The sequence below is a fragment of the Anarrhichthys ocellatus genome, unplaced genomic scaffold (genome assembly GCF_004355925.1).
Source record: "Anarrhichthys ocellatus isolate YVR2014 unplaced genomic scaffold, GSC_Weel_1.0 scaffold3, whole genome shotgun sequence".
Taxonomy (NCBI): domain Eukaryota; kingdom Metazoa; phylum Chordata; class Actinopteri; order Perciformes; family Anarhichadidae; genus Anarrhichthys; species Anarrhichthys ocellatus.
The window spans coordinates 8,106,565-8,120,519 of NW_022280033.1; the positions used below are offsets into that span (position 1 = coordinate 8,106,565).

General features: G+C 40.4%; 1 protein-coding gene across 9 annotated transcripts in view; it reads right to left on the minus strand.

Moving 5' to 3' along the window:
- The window catches only part of LOC116400010 (protocadherin-15-like), a 188,174-nt gene that overhangs the window by 157,081 nt on the left and 17,138 nt on the right, over nucleotides 1–13,955 (minus strand). For 8 of the 9 annotated variants that reach the window (XM_031877682.1, XM_031877658.1, XM_031877672.1 and 5 more), the window contains exon 2: nucleotides 6,939–7,036. The exons of the other annotated variant lie outside the window; for it this stretch is intronic. The gene's annotated coding sequence lies outside the window, so the exon portion shown is untranslated. The remainder of the gene's footprint in view (nucleotides 1–6,938; nucleotides 7,037–13,955) is intronic. 9 annotated transcript variants of the gene reach the window in all.

The following is a 13,955-nucleotide window of genomic DNA, read 5'->3' on the forward strand; positions in this document are numbered from 1 at the left end:
CACCAGCCCCCACCAGACCCACTATAAAAATTGAAATTGGCTCTGTGCAAATGGAAATGCCGAAGGGAGTCTTGAGTCGAATAAGTGTCAAGGGACATTCATAGTTTGGCACTGACAGCTTGTGTGTTATTGAGAGGTCAGAGCAACTGAGACGGCGGGCAAGCAAGAGGTAGAGGGAGGGAGGTCAGAGAAAGCCGACAAGACAGTGTGTGCGTGTGTGTAAGAGAGAGAGAGAGAGAGAAAGAGGTTGAAGAAAAGAAGTGAACAAGACAGTAAGACACATGAAGAGTGGGTAAGCCTCAGAAATATATCATTGCCAGAGATAATAGGGGCACTTAAACATCAATACAAACAATTCTGTCTCATTGTAACCTGTCAGTTCCCTGAGGATGAGTTGAAGAGCTAAGGGGTCCACGCGAACAAATTTGAGTTTATAATGAAGTTATTCAACTGTTATTCAAACCAAAAGAAAAGAAAGGGGGTTTAGCCCAAAGACATGCTGACTCACCAGTTTAGCATAGAATATCCATGGGCTTAAGTCTGCACAGGGGTTGGACTTAAAAATAACTATGACTAGTTTGTTCAAAATGCTGTGTTGTGGTGTTTCCCTGCTCCTTTTGATGCAGGAAATATGCTCTGCAAGAATGTAAATTGAAATTCACAAGCTAATCTGAAAATGGCCTATGCAATCGTGTTGAAATTGCATAATTCTGCAGAATATTTTACTGCTCTCAGATTTGAGCCACTTTGCAAATATTTACATTGCAGACCTGAAGTCAATCTATACGTTATAGCTGTCTGAGTTCTCTGCATGATAAATCATCCATGGTGTGAAAAGGCTTTTAGTGTGGTAAAACCTTGATCGATGTCCAACTGTACAGTTTGGATTGTGATGCATCAGGTCAATCATCACACAAAAAGGAACATGAGCAGAGCTACTCATTATATCATTATACGAATACAAGTAATCATGTGATCCATTGGTGAGGGAATAATGTCTACTAGTTATAATAAATAATTAAGTAATAAATAAAAATAATTGCATGTTTATTTCTGTAATACTCTGTCATTTTTCTTTCAGCTGCCCTTCAGCTGTGTGACAGCAGATACTCATGAGATGTAGTTTCTTTGGGCTGCTCACGTGGGCATAGAAGCTGAAGTGGTTTGATAATTGGTACACATGGGGACCAGAGTACTAACACCAGAGTTGTTACTAGAAATCCCAGCGGCTATAGAAACCAACAGTATGGGCTGTAATGAAAATGTTCCCTCTTACTTTTTTTTTTTTATTTACCCCTCTTCCTGCCTTTTGTCCTCCTTTTGCACCTTGGCAACCTTGGGGAGGGAGCTCTTTGACAGCAACCACAGGTTATTACTTTTGTGTCCAGAGGCAACCAGACCTCCAGAGAGTCCATTAGCACCTAAAAGAGCAGTTGACTTCTATAACTGACTCTCAACTTTAAAAGTGGACAGAATCGAATCAAGTCCTTATCATCCTTTAAAACATGACAGTTTGTGCAAACAAGGATCAATTAAGTGCCAGAGTGAGGGCTTTGTGAGGACACTGATTGGTGTCACAGCTTGTTTGTGCACGGAGCTGGGATAGTCACAAAGTGCAAATCAATACATAACAAAACGACACTGTAAAGACGCATTATATTCTATCCAAACAAATGTAGAAGATAAAGGCCTGGCCAGAATCCTTTGCAACAAAAAAAAAGAACAGAAAAAAAATCCCGTCTAAATTCATGATTTTTCAGAATTTTTCAGAATTGAACAGAAATATTTAAACTATTAAAATTGGAAACACATACATTCATTCGGTTCTGCAGTGAAGAGGGTGAAAAACACAGACCGACTTACTTTGTGTGATTATGGAGCTTAACGGCACCGATACAGAAAGCCTTTTTCTCACTCTCTTACACCATCTACTCTCCACCTCGCACTGATTCTGTGACTCATTTTCTCCCTTTATCTCTCTTTTTCTTGTACTGTGTTTCCTTGTGTCTGGCACTACCGATAAGATGCAGGAGATAGGGGGGCGGAGATGCTATCGGGAGATTAGTCCGATATGGGGCTAAGATAAAGGAGTAATAGCAGATACAAAGAGGAGGGGAGAGAAAACAAAAGCTATAAAACTTCCATTTCCTGAAACATGCCCCTGACCTGCGTGCCCGGTAAGCAGATTGCTAAATATCCATCGCTGATGGTGTTCATATGAGACAAAAAGACTGTCTTGTCAAATGGGTCCTGACAAGTCAAAAGAAAATTCCAAATGAACTGATGCAGCCACCCTGAGTGGCTGCTGCAGCTTTATTTTTGTGCTCACTTTGTTACTGTTTCCTGAGTGTTAGTGTGTGTGTGTGTGTGTGGACCACGGATGTATAAAAAGAACTGGATACAGTTTCGGAGGCGGCGCCCCGTTCATTCCTATGAAAGCTACTCAGTGACACATGAAGCAAATAAAGTTTGACTTCAGAGGAAAATTCAGATGAAAATATGCAGCTCTTCCGGCGATCTTCCGCTTTAGTGTTTCCTTTAACTGCATTCTGGGGCTCATTCATATGAATGGACGAAGGGCTAATAATGTGTTAATGTTGGGAAGTTGGTTTACCTCAAGAAAAAAAAATGTCCTTCCCAATGTAAGTCTATGGGGGAAAGTATTTTTGGGCCCTACGGCATCACGTGAAAGACCTCACAGTTTGGCCACGATGTGAAATCTGCTTAAACGCTAGGTGCTCTTCCTGGGCGTGTACATGCATGTGTGTGATGCATCTGTGTGATGTACAATATGTAATTTCAGACTTTTATAAACACCTTTCACACAGGCAATCAGACAGAGGTGACGTGACGGAGATTGGATTTGAAGGTGGTGGAGTGGGCTGATTTTCAAGAACTCCCATAGTCACAACATCTAGAATACACTGGGCAAAACAGGACCGGAGACAGACAGCTGTCAGACGAACAGCAAATGATGTGAATTTGAATTTGGCCCTAATCATAGCTTTGGGCTCAGCAGCAGACTCATGCATTATTACTTGTCAGGTATTGTGTCTCCTGAATACGCCCTTTCACCACAGACACACCGGCTCACTGATGAGTAGACATGGAAAAGCGGGCTTCGTTGTTTTCAGCATGACTTGAAAATATATTTTCCTTTATTAAAAAGAACTGTGAATGCAACTAGGATTGATTTTTGGCATGATGGTCCACTTCTGTTACAAACAAACTTAAACTGAAAATCAAAATGACTTTCGTTCACATTCAAACTGTAAATATGGCAAAAAAAATCCAGAGATAATGGTGAATCAAATCAACCTGCCGATGTATTGGTCATACTCTGTATTAGATACTTACGTATATAAGATAATTGTCTACATGAACAGTGGACTATGAACCAATGGCCAGATACAAATGTAATCTTCTTTGTGTTGCATTTCATTTTCTTTTCATCATCAATGCTTCAATGATGATTATGGGGTTATTATGCTTTAATACAAAAAAGGGTCATCTTCATTGGTAAAGTCATGAGAATATGATGTGTAGGCCAGGTCATCTCTGCAATATCTAAATTATTTAGACACACTGACAAATATTGAAGGCTGCACGGTGGTGTAGTGGCTAGCACTGTCACCTCACAGCAAGAGAGACCTGGGTTCGATCCACGATCCTGGGTAGTCCTTCTGTGTGGAGTTTGCACGTTCTCCCCGTTGCAGCGTGGGTTCTCTCCGGCTTCCTCCCACAGTCCAAAGACATGCAGCTTAGGTTATTTGGAGACTCGAAATTGCCCGTAGGTGTGAGCGTGAATGTTTGTCTGTCTCTATATGTGCCCTGCGATAAACTGGCAACCTGTCCAGGGTGTACCCTGCCTTCGCCCAATGTCAGCTGGGATCGACTCCAGCGCCCCGCGACCCTGAACAGGATAAGCGGTTTGGATAATGAATGAATGAAACAAATATTGTTTCATTCCTGCAATTTGAAAATTGAACAAGGCCATATTGAGATTTTGATCAAAATTTGATTAATTGTGCAGCCCTAATGCCAAGACACACAATAAAAAGGCCAAGTTCTCAGACAGCACAGCCTCCCTGAATTGCAGTTTGTGTTCTGCCTACTGGAAACATCCAAATGAAATTGGAGATGAATGAAACAACAGTCATAAAATTGCTGCAGTTTTTAACATCCCATTAAGGGATGCTAGACAGAGCACTGATTACTGTTTTGTCAGGGAGATGCATTCGGAGCTTGAGTGATGAGGGAGCTTATATTAGTGTTACAGTAAAGCCGTAGAAGAGGAGCACTGAATTGGATTGCCTCAAAGGCACGCTTTTCTCACCCTCCTCTATTCCAATAGAAACCCCATGAACAGCCAGGGACTGTTTTAAAAGACAACCCAACATGAAGCACGAGCGTAAGTTCAGTCAGGAACACTAACACGTTTGCATGCTGAGGCCTGTAGTTTATTCCTCATGCATTCTGCCATTTACTCGTCTCATGCACCCTCAGTCATAATCTCCTTGCTTTCATTGTTTGGGGCTTTTAATCATGATATCCGCTGTTCTCATCAGCTGGTCACATCCATCCAAGAACACAGCAACACAACTACATGTTAGCCAATCATATTGCTGCTGTCTCCTTTCAAATAGGATTTTCTCTCTGGTACACACGCCCCTCCAACTCCCCAACATTGCCCAGTCTTTATCTCGCTGCTGGTCAGGGCAGATGCCCCTCGGTTACAAATCTCCCTCCAGAGTCTTAGCTTAGACTTTCTGTTAAGACATTATCACACATCATTTGTTATAATAAACAATGATATTTTCTTCATTCGCTTGTCTCTCCTGAAATATGATTAATAAGATAAGTCGCTGGTTCGGCACCTTCGTTGGTTTCTCTACAATGAAGTGCAGGTATACCATATTCCTTGGATTAGGACCAGCTGTGATTTCCTGTTCTTACACATATAATGTCTGATCTTGACCCCCATTTTAGTGCCATGTGAGCCTAATGTCTGTGCCTGTGCTTGACCAAACACGCCATCTAAGAGTATAACCATCTGAACCTCATCTGCGCCCCTTACGCTCCAACCACTTGCTCAGCCTCGGCTATATTCCCTATATGCTGCGGTACATTCTCCTCTTCCTGCACCGCTGCCTCTTTGTTCATCTCATCTCATCTCATCTCTTTTCTCCTTCTTCCTTGTTATTCAACTTACACACAAACTCTGAACCTGTCACAAGTACTGGGCCTGTTGCCTTCAGAAGTGGTGGACCAAAAGCTCAAGTCAAACTTTTCCTATTTCCACAACAAGCAAATTGAAGAAACCGAGAGAGTGAATGTGAGGCAGTCAAAAACAGAGACGCACAAAGAGAGAGACACTTAAATGATCAACATATGAGTCCTAATTTGCATTTGCAAAAAATATGAGTACTTGCATCTGGCAGCTATGAAAAGACTTTTTTTTCCGGGAGAAAAATTAGAGAACCTGCATTAATTATCAGTTGTGCAAAGATTTTACAAGACACAAACCTCATCTAAAACGCATCATAACCTGGTGGGAAAAGCTATTTTTATAATAATTCTGTCAGAAATGACATGAATCTCAGTTTGAGTGTGGCCCCCTCCAGCACAAAGATGTAAGCTCAACTTAACTGATGTTACTAAGCAGAAGATCAATCAATTGATGCATTTCTGATTCGGTCTTGCATGGGTAACATTGAGTTGTCCGTCACTTTCATCATTCTGGTTTATGAAGAGTGCAAATGTTCAAAAGAGTTGAGCTGTTTAATTAAATTATTAGCAAAACACAATGTTTCCTCGTGAGTTCCGCAGAGGCAGCAGCAGCTGCTGCTCTATCAACTGCTTTGTCTTCTGAATGCCTCCCTCGCCCAATCAGCATACAGATATTGATCAAGATGTGCTGCTTGTTTCACCCTTTTCACAACAAAAGAAAGCCAATTGCAAAGAAAGAATCATCTGTTGAGACAATAATAAAGGAGGGGTTCAATCCCAGGTCTGGGGCTTGTCGAGTTAAAGTGTCTCAGAGACCCCTGAACAGCAAAATGTGAAGATTACTTAATCAAGGTCAAACACATCTATAGCTTAACTTAGGCTACATTCACACTAGCGTCCACACTATTCCGCAATTTTAGAATCCCTAAAACAGAGCTATTTTAAAAGGCTGCTGATGCTGTTTTAGTTTGAAAATGCCCAGGTTGAGCATGTCCAGTGGCTTTATCAGCCCTAAGGAGCGGACGTTTGAAGGCACAGTTTGCGGCTTTGAGGAGGGCAATGGACGTAAAACGGAGGACTCACTTTTCTTATATATACTCATGCTTATTTAAACAACTATTGTTTACAAAGACACTGTTAACGAACAAAAGCCTAAATGCTGCTCTCCAGAATAGAATATTTGTGACACTGAATAAAATAATTGAATCCCTCTGGAAATTACCTCCACAGACAGCAGCTCTTTCCAGATCTTAGCCACTTTCAGTTTTCTGGTGCCATGCTGTTTGGTTGACTCACAACGACTCAAATGTGTGTTGTTTATCTTGGAATTTAATTCCTGTCCCAGCTTTAAAGGTAAGAATAGACTTTGGTAATCCCTAATAACAGTTAATTCTAAAGACAACACAATCTGGGCCTCAAACGCTGGTCAACACTGACAGGGGGGGACCCTTAAATATTTACCAAGTGGACCCTGGACAAGCTGTTTTATGTTTTATGATGGCAAGAGATTTGCTTGAGACAGAGAGCATCAGAAAATGTCAGGGTGAATCATCTTAGGGACATCAATAAAACATAGCAAAGCAATGTTTTAAAAACCTCCACGGTCCATCCTGTCCGATTCAGTATGTCTCTGGGATGTCCCACTCTAAGTCCACCAATGCACACATGCATGCACGCGAAGCAAACATTAAAATGGGAAAGACAAATACCTGATTTGAGTTCCTGTGATCACACCACATCTCGTCCTGTTGTCAAACTCACACACACACACACACACACACACACACACACACACACACACACACACCTATACAGAAAAAAGGAGGAAAGGATTAGATCCATAATGCACATTACTGTATGAAAGACAATTCATAACATCTATTGTACATAGAAGCAAATACAGAGGCAAACCACGCCTCAATAAACTGAAGTGCAATCATCTTCTCACTTAGTGAATATGGGCAAAATTCCTAATCTCATTATCAGATAATATCCCTTCACTCTCCCACATTTCCTGTCAGTCTCCATTATACTGTTCAGTGATGCATACAGTAGCTGCTCCACAAAGAGCTATTGAGTAGCCTCGTACTGTAGCAGGTTGTATGCTCTAATGTGGTGGATCCTGAGTGATAATTTACCGATACCTCCATGATAACTATCAGCTTGGTCGTACAACTGGCATCATTAGCCTGGTAGTTAAGTCTTTTATCCGATTCAAATCATATTTGTTGATGAACACATCTGAACTCTTTTAGTACACTGGACATGTAAGTGTACCACAAGTAAACTGAGCCATGCAGATCTACCTTCGTAACTGTTGCAACACACTGGTAAAAAAAGCCCTGTGTTGTACATAAAGGCCTAACCTGCATCATCACCCTTTTCTGAATAGAGACAAAGAGAGGTGTCTTTCTGTTTACTCCGTTTACTCTGTTTAGTTTGTAGCTTTAATGAATTTTATGAAAGACCGCTTTGTCTTTGGGTACAATAAATTAAACCTTGATGTTGACCCCGATTGTTGAGTAACAGCATAAAAAGCATTAAAATGCTATTTGGTTTAGCACCTAAACTGGAAATAAGGAGACGCTTACATAAATCAACAGTGAAACAATATACCTTTAGACAAACTTAATAACTTCCTTTTTAACACATACAGTACTAACAAACATACATATAAACAATTCTACAATAGAAAACGCAGTGGTTTCAGCCAGAGGCAGTTAGCTTCCATGTTGGAGCTACTTCTTGATCTGGGAACAGTGTAGGATCTCAGAAATCTTGTCCTGTTACTGGCTGTCAGCTACAGTCACTAAGCTTGCTGGCGAGCATTTATAAAGACAGTTAAGGGCAGTTTTAGAGATATTGGGAGGTAACTGCTTTACCCAGCAAATAACCTTAACGATAAGCTAGGCTGTCCCCGGTTGATGACGAACGCCATTATACAGAAATACTAGTATTGCGTTTATTTAGTCAAACCCATGCACATAAACGTGCTACTAGCGCACAGAACCGTCAGCGAGCGGAAAGCATCCTGGTGAGGGAGCATTTCTGCTCCGCCTGCATAAATGCTGTCCGCGTCCAAGAGGCCGTGACCATAGACTGTTATGTGATGTGGAGCGAGAGCTCGACCTTCCCTACACGCTGGCGGCTGCTCAGTGCTCGCCCATGAAGATGTCTTTTGAGACTTTTATTTGGCTGCTGAGTACTGTCCTTTGGTCACTTTGAACACCTACAGTCTCCGGCCTGACCTGTCATGTCTCTCTCGTGATACACACAATACCATTCAAAAGAGTTCAATCCTGAAAATATAATGTTTGAAATGTTATCATGCTCACATTGCCATTTAACTCAAAAACAATGCGGTGCATTGAGGACCACTATACATCATGGATAAGTTGAGTCTCTCATACAAATTTCCTCATACTTTACAGGGTGCACATGGATATCACTGTGTCAATTATGATGAATAAGAAAACGTATTATGACATACAAATATTATCACATGAATCAATCGTCACGTTGCATTTATGAATAATAATACTATTATTATTATTTATACAATTGTCAATGACCACTGTGACATCTCTCAAACCTTCTGCAAATCATTTTCAGTAGCTTATAGGTTCAGTTATTATCAAATTGTGTTTTTAACGACATGAAATGACCTGCAGAGAACTAGGAATACAGGCAATTCTATCAGCATGGAGAGACCTTAAGACTTTCTCACCTCATCAGAGTAATCAAACAAATTAAACAGCCGTGAGACAAAACTGCAGAGCCCACTGAGAATGAAGCAATCTTCTACCCACATGCTTCACAAACACCACTGCAGGTTTTAATAGGCAGAGAAAAAGCAAATGTGCTACATAAGTTTTCACTACAAAGATATGAGCTCAGTAATATCTAATAAAGAAGGGTCACGTGCAGCAAATGTAACATGTAGAGTACGTGTCGGGTGTAACTAAATTCATGAAAATAAACGTGAAATGTCAAGTTGTCCCAAATCCCTATGTGGAATGTGTCATGTCAATATGAGGAGGAGGGCGGATGATGAAGGGTGAATTATAGAGCTTGCTCTTTAAGACAGACCGACTCAAGAAATTCATCAAGGGCCACATAAAAGAATATCATGCAGTGTTGGAATTTGCGTGCATGAATATGAGAGAAAGAGACAAACAGCAGAGGAAATTGTAGAGGAGAGAGGCCATATCAGATTTCAAAAGGAGGTGCATACAGAAAAATGTGAGCAACTGGGAGATATAGCTTCAAGAAAACATGTGGGAGTGGATAAACACATGTCTCAGATGCTTCAGCAGACTAAATTAAATGCCCCAGTCATGAATTGCTTTCCAAAGTACTCATTTTGCTTCATTTCCCGTTCCATCCTTTAGTAATGAATAGCATTCATCACTGCATGGATGTGTCTGCATACAAGGACAAAAGACAGGAGGGGGAAGACAAAGACAGTGGAAGGACAAGTGATTGTCTTTCTCCTCCACACTGACATGCTGTACTAATGAAACTCAATAATTATAGTCAATAGGGCCCTGACATGCAAATCTTCTGGTCTCCATAATTACACCCCGATAGTCTCGTACACACCCTGTCAAGAAACGGACAGTTGTCAAGGTTCAACAATTAGTCACAGGCACAGATAGGCATGTTTCTCTGGAAATGAGTCATAGCGTTCATCATGCTGTGCTGATGTAGTCTGGTGACAGCTTGGAGGATCAAGGCTCTGTGCAGCCATTGTCACTGTCACCGCATGCTGACTATACTTCTGATGCTGCCTCCACCCCTCCCATACCCCTGTGGTCCCGAGGACAAGATTCAGCTTCGCTGCACTGTGCCATGCTGTTTCAGCCTGGATTTTCCATACGAGCTTAACAGGGAGTGAAGCCCTCTCATTGTTTAGCACTTCAAAGGAAACAAGAGAAAAGAGAAGGGAGAGAGGGAGAGAAAAAGAAATGATAGGCACAGGGTGAGAGAGGGAACATGAAAAAGGAAAAGGCAGAGGGGAAGCAGCAAAGGAATAGAATAGGGGAGTGGGAGGGAAAATATGAGTAAATAAGAAGTGAAGAGCTGGACAGAGCTTGACTGCAAGTAGTTGATTTTACAGCCGGCTTTGATTCCTCAAAAATTACGATCCCATGCAAAGAAGCTGCATTGTGAATTACGATGCGAGGGAAACTTACTTTGACGTCGATTACATTTGCTTTTGACGTTTCATAAATACATTTCAAATGAGTCCATAAAGTCTGGGTAGGAAGGAGGGTCAAAAACCACAGGGCTTTCACCCAGAACGCTGCTGTTTGGGTCCCATGTGGACAAATACTTTTCTTGCTTGAACATAACCAAGTACATTTTTGTTTTGTTTCAATTTAAGACAAACCATGATTTAGCGAAAATTTAGTTTAGTTAGAAAGTTTTGTTTTGCGTCTAATCACATATTTCAAACAGTTAAAAGCGTTGACCATTGAGACCGTAAGAAAATACGTTTCCCTCAAAAATGAATTGAGAGAGTAGTAATTAGTTGTATGGGAACGTAATTTCGTAGGAGACAGGGTGACAGCAGCAGCTAAACTGCCAAATGTACCCAGTAGACAATGTCTATCCAAGAAGAAGAGATTATGGAGAAGCAAAGCAGTTTGTTTTAGGTAATACTGCAGCTGTGATTTATTTAGAAAGTACAGCTTCGGTTCCTTAAATCCTATAATATTTTTAACATTTTGCCAAATGCCAAATAATAATGACGCAGATATCCTATTTTGACCATCTTGCACATAAACTCGCAATATATTAAGTGCACATAGCATCTCTGTTGAGACCATATGGTGCTTTTCTCTGCCTTCAAAATAGCTTCTCCCCGTGGCCGTGGAAGTCTCCATCGACCCCAGCAACTGCCAACATGAAGCAATCTTGTTTTGGGGCGTCATACCTGAATGACAAAATGGTGGTTTCAGTACATTCCAAAAACAACACATATGAAGGTTTTGTAAACTGACAAAGCTCTTCCAAAGAGTCTGATTAGAAGGTCGATGCCACTCTCATATTTGTCCATTCAATATGAAACTGCAGCCAGGAGACAGTTAGCTTGGTTTAGCATTAAGACTGAAAGCAAGGTTAAATCTGTTTTTGTATGGATAAAATTAACAAAATATAACTTAGCCAAAACATTAAAGGTTGCTGGTAGGGGTATTTTCCTTCTAGTATTTATGCTAAGCTAACTGTCTCCTGGCTGTAGCTTTGTATTTAACAGACTGATATGAGACTTTTACAGATCTATACCGTTAGTAGTTCCCAAAATGTCAAACCATTCCTTTCCACTGTATGGTTAAGATTAGGTAACCAAATCACTTGGTTATTGATATACTGTTGCCGTGGTTAAGGTTATGGAAAGCTCACTGACATGTGAGCATTCTGTGCAAGGACAAAAAACAAACATGCTCAAAGAACATTACTTAAGAGAAATGGAGAGAATGAAGAATTCCGAAAAGCATGAGCGCCGCCCCCACCGATCCACCACACTCTTAATAACCTGCCTCAGAGTCTGGCTGTTATGATAATGAGAGGTTATTAGTAAATCCATGTAGCATTAAGAAAGAACAGCACATCTGCATATAATCACAATTCAATAAGGATTTTCACATTCACCCAACCTGAGGTTGTTAGTTTTCTAGTGGGTATTTTTTTAATTTCACTGATGCATTTTCATAAACTCCACTTTAGATGATAATACATTGTTTTTTTCCCATTAGGCCAATTATTAACATTCATTTAATCTTAGCAGATATTTAATAAAAGCATGGATGTATGTTCATGTTGCATTCAAGAGATTTCCTGCAGGCTAATTAATGTCTTGTTGAATTATTTTGAAAAGCTAACATTAATGGACTTGGCCTTCTAAAAGTCTTATAAACAGTTAGTTGAATCTTTAGATATTAGCCACACAGTGGAATCTATTGATTAAAGTAGGGCCTAATATTCATAAAAAAAGTTATATGTTACATATAAAATAAATGATATGTATTGTTGCACATCTGTCCTCACTGAAAGAGCTTGTCTATCTGTGGACTCGAGAGGGAAGGATAAAGAAGCAGCACACAACAATGAAACAGTCGATACCTACAGGAGGAATGCAACTGTAAAAAAATCCACTGCAAGAACAAGGAGTTTGTTGTCAACACTGTAATTACAGTATCCACTGTGCTACTCTGGCTCCTGAGAGCCCTGCATGAGATTAACACATAACGTTCAAAGTTAAATATACAGCAAATCATATGAATCAACATGCTGGTAGCTGGTGTGATGCATTTCCATGTCGAGCGATTTTCTAAAATGTAATGGCGAAGTCAACGCATGAATTAAATATTTTGTTTTCGTGTTACAAAAGCATTTCACTACCAGCAGTCTGGTGTTAGACACAATTTTTGAATGTCAAAAATTTAGTCAATCCAACCATGCATATCTCAGTAACAACACATCCCAGTTGATGACTTTGGGCATCAGCATAGGCGACATTATTTTCATGAATGTAGTCGCTCAAGCAGTGTCTCGTCTCAGGCTCTTAGACCTAGAAACTCCAATTGTAGTCTGATTTGGAGTTCTGTGAAAGAAGATCTCTTACCTTAGCAGTAACTTTCTTAAGCTTTAAAAAGATTTTTTGCTGACAAAGACTAGGGTGCATTGCTTTGCTTGACAATTAAGGATTTATTGAGTCTGGGTGATGCCAATTAAATAGTTTAGACAGCCAAGCTAGTTGAGCATAGCAATTCAGTAGTGAGCATCTGTTCTTCTTGAAAATAACCTGACTAAACTTGTATAGGCCCATAGCATCTTCAAATACAGAACCAGCTGATGCTGCACACCTAGCTAGGCACAGGGATTGAACAACACCATGACTGTGTGTGTGCACTTGTTTACCCATAACAACACAATGCAAGGCCTGCTAAAAAAAAGAGAAGGAAAACAGAAAAAAGGAATTCACTGCAATTATCATCCAACAGAAAATGATCGTTAACCAGAAAATCTGCATGCATAGCGTGAAATTAGAAATGCATACTTTTTTTTAAACTTCCATACTGAAATTGGTATGGCTTGTTTTTTATGTATTTCTGTTACATAACATTAAAACATGATAACATTGTAACCGATGTCAAAGGTTTAGATTCAATGCACAACTTCAAAAACGTGTTTTCTTCTAATGAAGAATCATCTGTGCCAGGTGTTAGTTCAACAGTCAATGACTGGTTGTTCACTATATGATAGCTGTTATCACACTGACATGTAAAAAAAAACCTTTAACAACTGTACACAAATGCAGTCACCCTCCATATTGCATGACATCTGACTTAATGGGATCATTCATCAGCACCGTCAGCACATGGTGCTAAAAGCAGCACCCCTTTATGAATTCATTCAGCACGTGACACTCATAGTCTGACAGCCTTGGACCTTTGGTGGTAGCCATTAAGCTGAGATATTCCTTATTATTAACACGTGTCTCTGCTGATGTGCTTTAATGGACAGTAAAAGCCATTGAGACACCCTCTAGTGAGAAAACAGCCACATTCAAACTGCCACTTTGGAATAGAATGATGGACAGACTCAGTAAATGAGATGCAGCGTGATAGAGAGACAGAAAGGGACAGAGATCTTTCCATTTAGTCCAGGAAATTACAGAAGGTGCCATTGAACAGCTCAGTCAGTCAGTCAGTAGAAAGGAC